Source organism: Mya arenaria, chromosome 3 (assembly GCF_026914265.1).
Source record: "Mya arenaria isolate MELC-2E11 chromosome 3, ASM2691426v1".
Lineage (NCBI taxonomy): Eukaryota > Metazoa > Mollusca > Bivalvia > Myida > Myidae > Mya > Mya arenaria.
Genome location: NC_069124.1, coordinates 70,309,934 through 70,323,037, shown reverse-complemented (window position 1 = coordinate 70,323,037; position 13,104 = coordinate 70,309,934). Strand labels below are relative to the sequence as shown.

Here is a 13,104-nt window from a genome sequence, read left to right as displayed (position 1 = left end):
ATCCATGGAAACCAGCGATATAAGACTGCTGAAAAAAAATAGATCGCAGATTTTTATATCTAAATTTCAAAAAATAATGTTTTATGCATTTTTCTTAAAACGTTAGTTATGATTTAAGCCATAAAACATTAATTTTCGAACGGAAATATGAAAATCTCCGATCTGGTTGTTTGTCAGCAGTCATATATAACTGGTTTCCGTGGATTTTCACAACAATTGGCTAGTTCCAAGACAAAAAAAAATGTTGTCAAAACGTTCTATCTGTGAAATATGCGAATCTGCGATCTGATCTTTTGTCAACAATCTTAAAATCATTGGTGTGCAGATATTTACGCAAAATTGTGCTCTTTCCAAGACATAAAATAAAAAAAAAGTTGTAAACATGGTAAATCTGTGAGAGTGCAGCTTTAAAGCACCTATGGGGTTGCTTGTATAGCGTTAAAAGGGACCTTTAAGAACAAGGACAGATCGTTTACAATTAATTCGCTTTAGATAACAATTATCTCCTTAGTCTGTTAAACTGCGTGGTGACTGTCCATATTAGCAACTACAAGGAGCCCTTCCAATAAATATATTTCTTATAATAGACTTTCTCTGGAAGGAAAACATGTTCTCAATGTGCTATTTTGTAAAATGATAATCACTGTTCTACATTGAAATATCAATTGATCCTGTTGGGAAAAATATTTGCGAAGCCCTGCTTGTGAAAAATTCCCAAGGACTACTTTTTGTGAGTGACTTCCTCCCGTTATGTGTTCAGGAATATACACATATAAAGGGAAAGACAAATCAGAAAGCGGAGCCATAGGGTAGCGGTCAATAACTAAGACACTAGATTTTCGACCAGGGTTCTCAGGTTTTATCAACCGACTCAAAATTAAGATACTTGACAGTCTTCCGGGATGGAGAACCGGGGTCCTGTCTGTCATTGCTTTACGCTGGCGCGTAACGTTCTGTCAATATGCCCAATAACCTAAATTGATCAATATTATAACCGCGGCAGACGCCCATGACTAGTCCCAAATACCAGTGACCCTGTCGATGTCAGTAAATAAATTTGGGCAAACGACTTTAAAGCTCAACAAAAGGTTGTACGTGCACATGTGTCGCTAACGTACATGTTCAAGTTGCAAATTCTGTATTAATTCATTATCAAATGTCAAAAGAGGCATCGTCTCGACAGATGGTTTATGCACTGGTTGTCTCTGGTCAAGTTTACGATAATTTGTGACCATGTTTGATGCAGTTTTCAAAACGCAGATTTATTCAACAAATTAGCATTTTCCCACCATTTGACAATACATGTAGTAGAAATATTAAATGCTACGGTAAGGCAAACTGCCTAATCATATGGTTGAATTCGAACAAAAAGGCGTGCTGTCCGACGAAGGGTTCGACCTATATTATGGGAGGGTATCTTGTAAATTTTCGTTGTAAATAATATCGGCACCGGAAACCTTTACCGAGAGTTATTCCATAAACACGTGGATAAATGGGGTATCATGGCATTATGAATAGACATGGGGCACAACATAGGTTAACTCTTCATAGATGTACACAAGAAACGTATTAATGTTGTGATTGATGAATTGTAACTTCAGCAATTCATAAAATAACGGTCAAATACAGTTTAATGGCCATTGTTGTATATTTCATATAACTTATTTCTTCCTTTGTCTTCGATGACATTGGCTGGTATACACGATTCAATTTTATTAAATACAGTTAGGTCATAACATTCAGCTAGAAAGCCCCTAGCATTGTTACACTATTTTAGTTTGTGATATCGTATATAGTCAGCTGTTTTGCAAATAAAGTACACATTTACACATGAATAGCATTATTGTTTTACGTTTCTAGGCCGCACATGGGCGTCACAGGGGGTCACTCGCCCATTGGCATAGAATGGGAACCTTCGTGGGCCTAATTCGAACCATTCCCGAACGAAAAGATTTTGAAAATATTAACATACGTCAATGCTCAATTATGAAAAACAGAACAGTGTTGATTTGTGAAACTATACATATTCTAGCAGTACTTTTAGAGCATTAGTCAATAATTCAAAAGTTGGGCTCTAGCACACTGAAATTTCATTTAAAATAAAAAAAATCTCTAAAAGTGGCAGATTTACCCATACACGTTATCTCTGTAATTGTGTGTGCTTGTCCGAACATATTGCTTATGCAGTGTATGAAGTCATTTTAAGATGAATGTTTGTTGTGTTTCATTTGCTTTAGTATTATGAATAATGAATGGATTCGTGTTATTATACAAGGCTTTATATGCATTTTAAGTGTAATGTCATAGGATTAGAAAAGCACTTGCGCTTGTTTCTTTATATAACTATGGAAGTATAAACAGAACACGAATGTCTAAATGTAATATTTTATATTATCAAAGTTGTGCTTAATTACATGAATATCATTAATACTCAATACTATGCTCCTATCATGTCTTTCAAGCAAATATTTCGCAAGAAATAACATTAACTAAGCTCGACAAAATAGGCTATGTGAAGGTCAATATTGCAAACGATAAAGAAAGTAAGTAATTGTACTAAAGCACTGGTTTTTAAAGGGCTATACACCGTATGATCAAATAGCGAAAAATGAAAATTGTCGAAAACTGACATAAACTTGGTATCGCTCTGTACAATGTATAGCACAGTGGACACAACACTGGACTGCAATTTTGACGACACCGGTTCGAAACTGGTCTCCGATTTTTTTGATTTTTTTTTGGTATTAATTTACAATTATGATATTAAAGAGTAAAACATTTTATTAAAAAAATGTCCTAAGATTCGTTACAGAAAAAAACTGTTTTGGTGCCAATCTGGTGTAAAGTCACTTTAATATTGATTAATGATGCTTCAACACATGCGTCAGATCACTGCCATGTATTTTTAAGTGAGCTAGATTTCGGATGGAACGAACCGACGCAATTGTCTCCGGAGTGGGTTTCCATACTTTCAACAACCAGTTTCGAGTTTTTTAAAACAAACAATAAAACTATTTTATTTGAAACTGTCACAACAAATACACAGTTCATGAGACCAATATTAAACGAGTAAATAAATTAGTTTATTACCAACAAAAACGCCCTTAGACTGCGTCTGTGATGTTGCAGTTCAACTTAAATACGGCAAAAACTGGCGACTCAGGAGAGATACGCCAATTCATATTTTTCTATGGGAATATGTGGGACGCATGCAACACTTATTAGTTCTGGCAAGATAATAATAATAATAAAACAGCGATGAAAAGAAAAACACTGAACTTGCAAAACATGATTTATATGGCATTTGTGACAATAGAACCAAGAAAAGCTTAGCTTTTTATCAATATGAGCTATTTCAGATATATTAAAAACACCCAAAAAGTTCGTGTTTTGTCGTCCCATTTCGGTCGAAAGGGGCATAAAACATATATTTAAGCTGGTATTGCAGGCCATGCTATACCTATCCATATTGTCTCTGGCACTATTTGTACGAAGTGACATTTGAATATCTTAAACAGTGTGTTAGTAATAAACATTGTTGAAGCTTTTGGACAATGATCGTCGGCCGACTATAACAATACATCAACTTGGTTTCTTGGCAAACGGAAAGCTCAAATGATTAAAATTGAACGAGGACATGTAAAAGGATTATTTCTGTCTCGCATAAAAAAATCGTCTACAGAATAATAATGAGTATTAAATGCATTATTTGGTACAAAAAATATTTTACGTATAAATACGTCTTGATAATAAAAATCGTCTATGAGCAAATGCTATAAGATAGACATATCGTGTGATAATTCGATATCCAGACAATATTCCTTGAAGAAAGAGTCTACGACCTAATCAAGCTTGATGGGAGGCTTGACGTTTGGCGAATCGCATTTTCTCCATGAAGCCCACGCTTACTGTCAATGTATACAAAATATTATTTTTTATTGGGGCTGACGGTAAAGTGCTCATATGAATATGTAAAATAACACGGTCATTAATGTAATAAGAAGCAGATACACTGGGAAGTAAATTATATTACTTTTTTGTGCAAACATACATACATACATACATAAGCAGAATACGATTGCATCTATCAAGTTTAGAATGAAAACATCGAAAGTAACATTCTTCATATTCGTTTTTTTCATAACGCATTCCAGAACATTTTTGATAACTATACTGATAAGATATCAAAGAGGATAAAACTACGAGTAAAACTGCCAAATAAACATTTTATCATGTGTTTTATCGTTATAACTGACGATCAATATATACAAAATTATAATTATTTAAAGCAGCATTGTTGGGCTAATGGGCTATGAAGAAGGTCGATTAGTCCCGAGAATACAGAATAAAAACGCCAATATATTTCCAAAGTCATGCAGAAAAAAATATAAGGAAAATTAAAATATTTCGGTGTAATGTGAAAAGAAAAATATAGGAAACATCAGAATTTCGCCATGTCAAGGAATAAAAAAATAAAGCTATCATCATATATTTTTAATGAGAACAGCCTTGAGTAAAGTTTAACCTAAATGGCTTTAGAACATTTGAATTCGGGAAGATTAGTTAAAGACATTTTTTTTAAAAATAATATATTAAGTTCATATGTCTTTTTCAAAAATAACCTTTAGGGATTGTTACATTGTTTGTCCTTAGGCCTAGCAATCGTATAAACATGTCACAATGTGCATGCCGATTACGTCATTAAACGTTAAACCGTGCTGAGAATGGGGTGTTCTTATTGCCAAGAAAAGGTTCATGGGCTATGTTTCTTTTAAGGTTTAGGCTACAGTATATGTTGTTGTTTTTCTTTTCATTTGTAGGATTAACCGTACTCATTTTTCTGAAAAACACATTTCTTTTTCGAGAGCTGCTGAAAGTTTTGTAAACATGTTGCAAAAATGTCTTAGAAATGAAACAGAATGTCCGCCATTTTAAATACAAACAGTTAAGTGCTAAAATATTGCATCCAATTACACAAAACGTGTTGCCGATCTAATTCTGCCAGGCTTATTCGGCTACGGTTTGCGCGGGTTTGCTCCCACTTTCCTAATTTTGCTACCGTAAACGCTTGTTTGGTACCAAACAATTTCCGGCCAATTCCTGAAGAGTCCATGTGAAAAACAGAATGGTAAGAGTAGTGTAGTGGTATAGGTATCCGCTTATAAACCAAACGATAGGTGGCTCAAGCCTCAAAAACACGTTGAATTGTTTAAATCTTGGAAACCGATTTGGGATTTATTCAAACCAGCGTATAAAGTCTTCCAAAACAAGCTGAAGTAAAGAACAACTAAAATAACAATAGCACTATGTATTCATCTCCCTAGTCGGTTTAGATGTATACTACAATTATTATTGTACAGAAACATGATTATACGGTAAAAAGCACGCATTTGTACAGATACATATCAGTTTTGGGGACATTTTTATCTCTTTATAAAAGCCACTTTACACTACACATATATATATTAAAGAAGATTTGTTAATGTAAACTATGTATAAATGACTAAAAATAACACACTAGTTTCCAAGTTAGTTCAGTGACAAAAAGTGGGCAACCAAAGCAGCACATTCATTGTAAAAAAATATTGATGTTCATAATGTATGCATCAAACCGCAGTGTTGCTAAAATGTACATTAACAAACATATGTAAGAGTTGTAATGTCATTATATTATTTTATACAGTTCATCATGTTTACGCATTTGTCTGATATAGGAGAGAAGCGTTCATACGTCCATGTTGGGAATGTCGCTTATTCGACATCAATTCACTCTGCCAGCATCCACTCAAAGTGGCGGAACGAGTTCTTCTATGCATCAGTGGTCTACAGATATAAAAGCCCATTTTGAACATTTTTATTAAAGTGTTTCCCTAGCAGACATGGTTTTTATTCATTTTTCAAAAGGTTTAAAAACATTAAACATCATTTTTGAGATAAAGGATATGTTACGTATACTCACGTCAAAGCGTTCATATCAGATGATGATGCTATAGATGCACGGGTTTGAGCAAGGATAGACTGGTCTTGTTTGACAACTCTTATATCCCTTTTCTCCTGAAATAAATCCAACCATTTTTCCAGCTTAACACCACTTACCAATTATATTCACAATACCAACATGCGACTTGACTTGACAATGCACATTTACCAATAGCTTATATTGATTTCCTTATTCGATGATAAACAAGTGTGATGTCCTTTTTAAGCCTTAACTCATAGGTAATTTGTATTTTTCATTCTAATGGCAGAAAAAACAAATGGTGTTACCGGTCTGATTTCCAATGTTTTTGTCAGGGTTATTTCAACAGTCGTGTCGAGGTTTATTTCCAGTTGGTCCAAAGGTACTGAAGCCTGTCCTAAGCACTTTTTTCGCCCAAATATTCTCGAAATCTTGAACAATTTAAGTATCAACGCACGACTCTTGCATACATCGTCTGTGTGTATGTATACAACTTCTCCAAAATTGATGTCGTGTTTGCTAACAGTTTTTCTGCAGGTTGTGTGCACTTGACTAAATGTATCGTCGTCAATAAATAATTTCATTTTTGCCGTTCCATTACTAATTGGCAGTTGTCTTCCTGTCATCAATATTACACGCAACTGGTTGCTTTGATCAAAATATTGTAGACTTAGTTTTATTACACCTTTCTTCTTATTCTCTTTTAATGAGTGTTTATATGGCTTTTTACAATCTTGCTTTGCTACCTTTGTTTGCGTCTTATTATTCTCTGCAGAATATTTCGAAATGAAATCTATGGTTTCTTCTTCTGTGATTTTGGTCTTCCTCATAGCAGATGTACAGACACTGTACGTCGTCTCTTGACTGATCTGCGGTCCGATGCGTTTGTCGGCAGCAGAAGACATATTTGTTTGCAACGATAACCCTTGCTCTTTATCATAGTCAAGAAACAGTCCCGAATCACCGGACAAGACGCTGTCTTGTGTTTGAACCGAAGTCATCTTTTTCTGTAAATTACAGAAAAAATTGCCGTCTTCTAAAATTCTAAGTTCTCCATCATCTTCGTCACGTTTCTCGTTCTTGAATTCCTCAAATGCCCTTGAAATATCACTCTCTGTCGAGTCCTTCCTCTCCCCAGCGTTCCTGGCAGCTACACCTCCGAGGGAGACATTGCATATTTTTCGAAGGCTGTCTAGATGCCGAAAGTTTTTTCCAAGTGTCGTATAACTGTCAGGAGCGCTTCTGTAACCAGAACTGTCAACGGTTGATGTTCTCCGAATATCGGACAACGACAGTGTACGTGGCACGGGTGCCTTTTGGATAAACTGTCCTAACCATACACCAACGTTTTTTAATGAATCCATAAGAATTTATCAAAAAGTATACTTCTTAATGAAAATGGTTGCGGTATAATACCACAATGTCATTCTCTTCAAGTTTATATATCATTTAAAGAGGTATCAATCCTACGCGATAATAGAAATGTTGAGACGTTACAAAGCGTTTTCTATAAGTAGCATTTACTGCACCCACAAAACGAGTTATTGAAAATAAACATCAAAACTTATATAAGCGCTTTTGTTTAACTCTAACACGAGAGGAGTGGGTGATGTAACTGCTCTGTTCGGTGTTATAAAGGGTAACTTTTAATTATTACCGTGTGTTATAAAACATTTGGTTGTAGCTAGTTAATGAACAAGAGAAAATGTGTTTACAAAAATTTGTTAAATATTTACTAAAATCGAGGGTAGAACTGTACTCCTAGAAAATATATGATAGTCGGCGAACGTTAATATATTATTGTAATTAATGCGGAGAAGGAGAGAACAATAGTTTTCTCAGTAGTTATGCAAACCTCGATCTCATATCATGATTTTATTTTCCGGAAAGCGTAATAATGTAGGTATTAACGGTAACCCAAGATTACAAGAGCGGTCGATGAAAACCTTAATGAATATTTGAAAATCTGGCACATACTTAAACATTTAGAAACATATGTATTCATAATTGCTTATTGTTCCATTTTGCGGAACCATATGCGCTGAAACATAATAACAGTTATTTTATGTAAGACCGGACCCCATATTATTTTTCCTTGTGGTAAAACTGGGAACGTTTTTTTATCATGAGCACTGATCTGTTCGATTTATCTGTTCATGTAATATCACTGTGGTATAGTATACTTCATGTCAAACCTAGGAGTAAGAACACAAAGGGTGGATGAAATCTGGTTTGAAAGAAAGGTAATGCTTTCCCAAGCAGTTTGGCAAATGCTGGGCAACAGAGAAATCTATAAAACCAATACAGAGGGTTTGTGCCATTGAAATGGTCGAGAATTGGTTGAAAAATATTGTAGTCGATATGGACAAAAACATGTTCGGATATTTCCAACCGAGCCCTCAAAACGAAAGGTCGCACCCTTGATAGATTCATTTGAAACTTGGTAGGTAGGTTAATCTCGGTGCCCTTGGTTCTTTATCGCCGCGAATCACCCGTATGAATAACGTCACTTTACATCATGTTGTAATTTTGGATGAACCTTGACGGGTTCGTTGACTTAAATAAATATCTCCCAAATTGCCAGTCGACTATTAATATGATTTAATGTCAATATTGGCTCACCTCAACCTGATCCATGAATCTGACTATTTCAGCCCTGTTTTTTTTTGCCCCTTCAAATAAAAAACTATCCAAGTGATAGTCTTGTCGAAAGAAATTAACCATTGATTTGAGTTTAAAATAGTGTAAAATTAGTTTACTAACAAAAAATGCACGGCCACAAAACGCCAACTCCACCACTCATCAGTGGTGCAAAGAAAATGAGCTATCGACACTTCCGTGGTGCAGCTATGCCTTGTGTTTACTTCTATTGACGTGAGTATGATTTATATTTTATTTGATAATTTTATTGAAAGGACTTATTTCGAATATTAAAGAATGTAGTACGGTGTAAAAACAATTTTACTGAAGGTTGGCAGAAATTTTGTTGCAATATTTTGAGAACTGTGGTGCCAGGAGATTTTCTCTCGAATCGGACATGTGCATATTTTGAGGTCTGCTAGTATTTCAAAAACACTTTGGTGCTAACATATACCGTAAGGACATTGTGGCACATGCAAATATCAATATCATTGATAGTACGTACACAACACAACTAATAAGCACTTCTTATAAAGTAATTATGCATATATTTATAAATGTAGTGGCGCTGTTGCTCTTCTGATGGCGCTGTCGAGTATGTTTTTCGCCTGAAGAAACATAAGGATTTATCGCCTTTGAAAGGAATACGAAATAAAGCTGGCTATGTTAATCATACATTATTTTGCATGTTGTGCCCACCAGTTGCGGAAACAATACTCTATGCGAACTACCTTTACCAAAGTAAAAAATAGTCCTAAACTAGTACGCTTGGTGTCGTACATTTTACAATCTTTTTTGTATCTGCTTCTCCATAACCTATGTCATCGAAACAACGACTGATGTGTCGGAATGTTTCGGGTAGGGGCGCTATAAAAAAACTATTTTTTCTAAGAATACAATCTACATTTTCAGCCAATGAAATTGCAGATAAGATATCATTAAGTAGTTATATTTATAATACCATATCCGAGATAATAGGTTTTAATGATAATACCAACACAGGGGAGTATCACGTGATCACTATAGTACATTGGCCGTACAAGATGGCGAATAATTCGACCGCATCAACACATAAATTCGGCGTTTACGGATGGTAAATATAAAGGTAAGATCTTTAGAATTGGCACAGAGTACCCGCATTGTAACACAGTTTACTCGCGTGTGATTTGTTTTTCGAAGGTTTGCTTAGTTTAAGCCTGAAACTCGATACAGATTTTATTTCTGTGAGTACATTGTCCGAATCAGTCTGATTTCCGTGTGTTTTAGGGCAAAAAGCAGGAATATGAAACAAAAGTCTACAAAATATTGATTATGTTTTCTATTTCATTTCATTTTATGCCAAACATAAAATATTTATTATCTTAACCTTAAGTAAAGACAAACAAAGGAACACAATATAGGTGTGCCAACAAGCGGGGTATTTTATTTTGTATATTCTGACAATTCAATAACATTCACACAGGCACTGATTCCCTGAATAACCATAACATGGTGAATGGCTCAATGTTCCTATACACAGTGATGAATGCTTCTGCATTGTAGTAATGTCCGGAATCAATGCCACTCACAGCCCTCTACACGAATAAACTCCCATTCGTACGTTGGTAACACAAACAATACCAAACTGAAAAATAAATATGCGTTAATAACACAGAAACAATCATCTATTTGTATATCATTTTTTGTAATCAATAAAACACGCTACTAGTGTACAATGACACGATCCTCTCCGTACCCCACTTGCTTATCGAATGATTTCCCAAATCAGTACATAACCCGATACTTGTAATTTCCTCGAGGAAAATGTAAAACTTATATAAACTACAGTACCCTACAAAATCTACCTCACAACCGAATTTTACATTATCAATTCCGATAATAAATACATTTATGTTTTCTATTTCATTTCATTTTATGCCAAACATAAAATATTTATTATCTTAACCTTAAGTAAAGACAAACAAAGGAACACAATATAGGTGTGCCAACAAGCGGGGTATTTTATCGACAGTAAAAGAACGGGTGCGTAAACAACAGTCAAAAGTATATCAATGAATGAAATATACCTAAATTGTATAACAATTCATGTAATCTATAAACCAAGATTAAGAGGTACAAATTTCTTAGTGCCATCCGATTCCCTGACATAACGATCTTTTGCATTTTCAGATTTCCATCTGCCATGCCTTTTGAACAATCGTTCAGGGACACCCCCATTAGCAGCCGCCGTAGCACCCCCTGAACGGAAAGAATGAAGCCCATACTTTTCAGGGTTCATGCCCATAAATTTGATTTTTTCCAACAAAATTTCCCTGGCTCTACTATACGACATGGGTTTTACACCCGATAATACACATCTTTTTGATTTTTGACAACACATGATATTTCTAAAAATATATTCTGTGGAACTTTCCTCAATACCAACTGTTATAAGATATTTTTCCAAATATGATACTGGACACAACAATGAATTTGTTCTAGATATTGTCACCGTTTCACCATGACGTAGTTGATCTGTTTTGCTTTTACTTATGAATATTTTAACACAATCTTCAAGAATGGATAAATCTGATCTTTTTATAGAAACCAGTTCATTAAATCTTAAAAAACCTGAAAAACTTATTAGACACATAGTTACAAAACGAATGTCAACCAATGCCTCTGAACTTCCAAAATGGTGTACAATACATTTCATATCTTCTACAGAAAATGCACATTCTATATTCTGCAATGCATAAAATAATCCTCGCACTCAGAGTACGACTTCGCAAGTATCTGATACAAGCGGAACTGTCCAAGGGACTAAACATATTATGTTATACTTCGCACACAGTGTACGAACCTCATTTACATCAGATGTAAATGGTATAAGAAACACACATTTTCAAATAATATCTTTACGTAAGTTATTTTAAAATAACTACGAAATACGATGATAAAAACCTTATTTTCTCATCTCATTCTCATTTCTCATTTTCTCATTTTCTCATTGGTTACATCATTTGTATTTAGAACCGAACTACCAGAACTCTGCTAGAGAACCTTCTAGCACCAAACACAGAAGCATTATTACAGACAAATATTCCCTGTTCTTTATCAAATTCCATTACATCAAGAACATAATGTTTCTTGGAAAAAACTGCATCAAACAGAAGAGGCCAGAAAGGTGAGCTTGGCCACTTCGGAACTACCAGCACACCGTGTGCTTGACAAGTCAGCACATGTAAAATAGTTCATTTTTTCTTTCCAAATACATTTTTTAATTGACACACTTAAAGGACTCACCACGTATGGAATTGTTTTACTTTCAATAATAAAGCCATTTTTGAGCATGTCACATACAATTTCCTCAACAAAATCCATATTTAACAATGCCGATTTATTATTGTTTGAAAAGGATTTATCAGGACTTTTCAGAAAGGGGATTTTATATCCGTTTTCTATAGTGTCTACAACATCTGGATTAGCACCAATAGTTTTCCAAAAAGAAACATGTGACTTTAAATTTCCTTTTACACTTATGCCTGAAACTGGACTATACTTGTCTAAACAATGCCTATCAATGTCATTTTCACCCAAACAGTCACTATCATCATGAAAGTACTTATCATTGTTTAGGCCCTCCGATGCCGCTCTCTCGTTAGACAGACGACCCGCCGACCAGCTCGCACTCCCGCCCGAAGTGTCCTTTCCGTCCGCAACCGATTTTTGTTCTTGGACCTTGTTCTCCCTGGCCACGTGGCATGCCAGCTCCTCCTTCCGGTGTGTCGCTACGACCGGCCTCCGACTCCTTCCTCAAAACACTGCCTTCTGTTTCCGTCCCCCCAAACATAGCCTAGCAGTGGCTTATTAAATTAAATAGCAATATTAAGTATTTAATTTCTAAATTTCCAATGTCCAAAAAAAAATTATAGTGTTCACAATAATAAAACACGCTACTAGTGTACAATGACACGATCCTCTCCGTACCCCACTTGCTTATCGAATGATTTCCCAAATCAGTACATAACCCGATACTTGTAATTTCCTCGAGGAAAATGTAAAACTTATATAAACTACAGTACCCTACAAAATCTACCTCACAACCGAATTTTACATTATCAATTCCGATAATAAATACATTTAAATTTGCAAATATTTACTTCGTTGTAAGTTTCAAGTGATAGTTCCGTGTTAAACAAAAGTTCAGGACAATTTTCAAGGCGAGTACATTGTCCGTACAAAATATATATGAGTACATTGTCCGGACGATTTTTTAATTAAACTATAAGTGACATTTACATTACTTTTTCTTTATTATGAAATATTTATGAGTGCATTGTCCGAACGATTTTATGCTTAAAGCATTTCTCATTATTTTTTTTATACTGTTCCCTTCTTTGTAGATTATGCTGCACTACATGTCTGTCCGGCCTACTTAAAACGCTTTCCAGACGAGTTCTGAAGTGAGTCGGATTAATATTCCGTGTAAGTAAGCACTATTTTATCTCTTTATTATTAAATTT

The 13,104-nt window shown here is 34.9% G+C and overlaps 1 pseudogene; it reads right to left on the bottom strand.

The window, feature by feature from the left end:
* The window catches only part of LOC128226242 (uncharacterized), a 183,461-nt pseudogene extending 171,030 nt beyond the window's left edge, over nt 1-12,431 (bottom strand).
* Nucleotides 12,432-13,104: the final 673 nt, after the last annotated feature.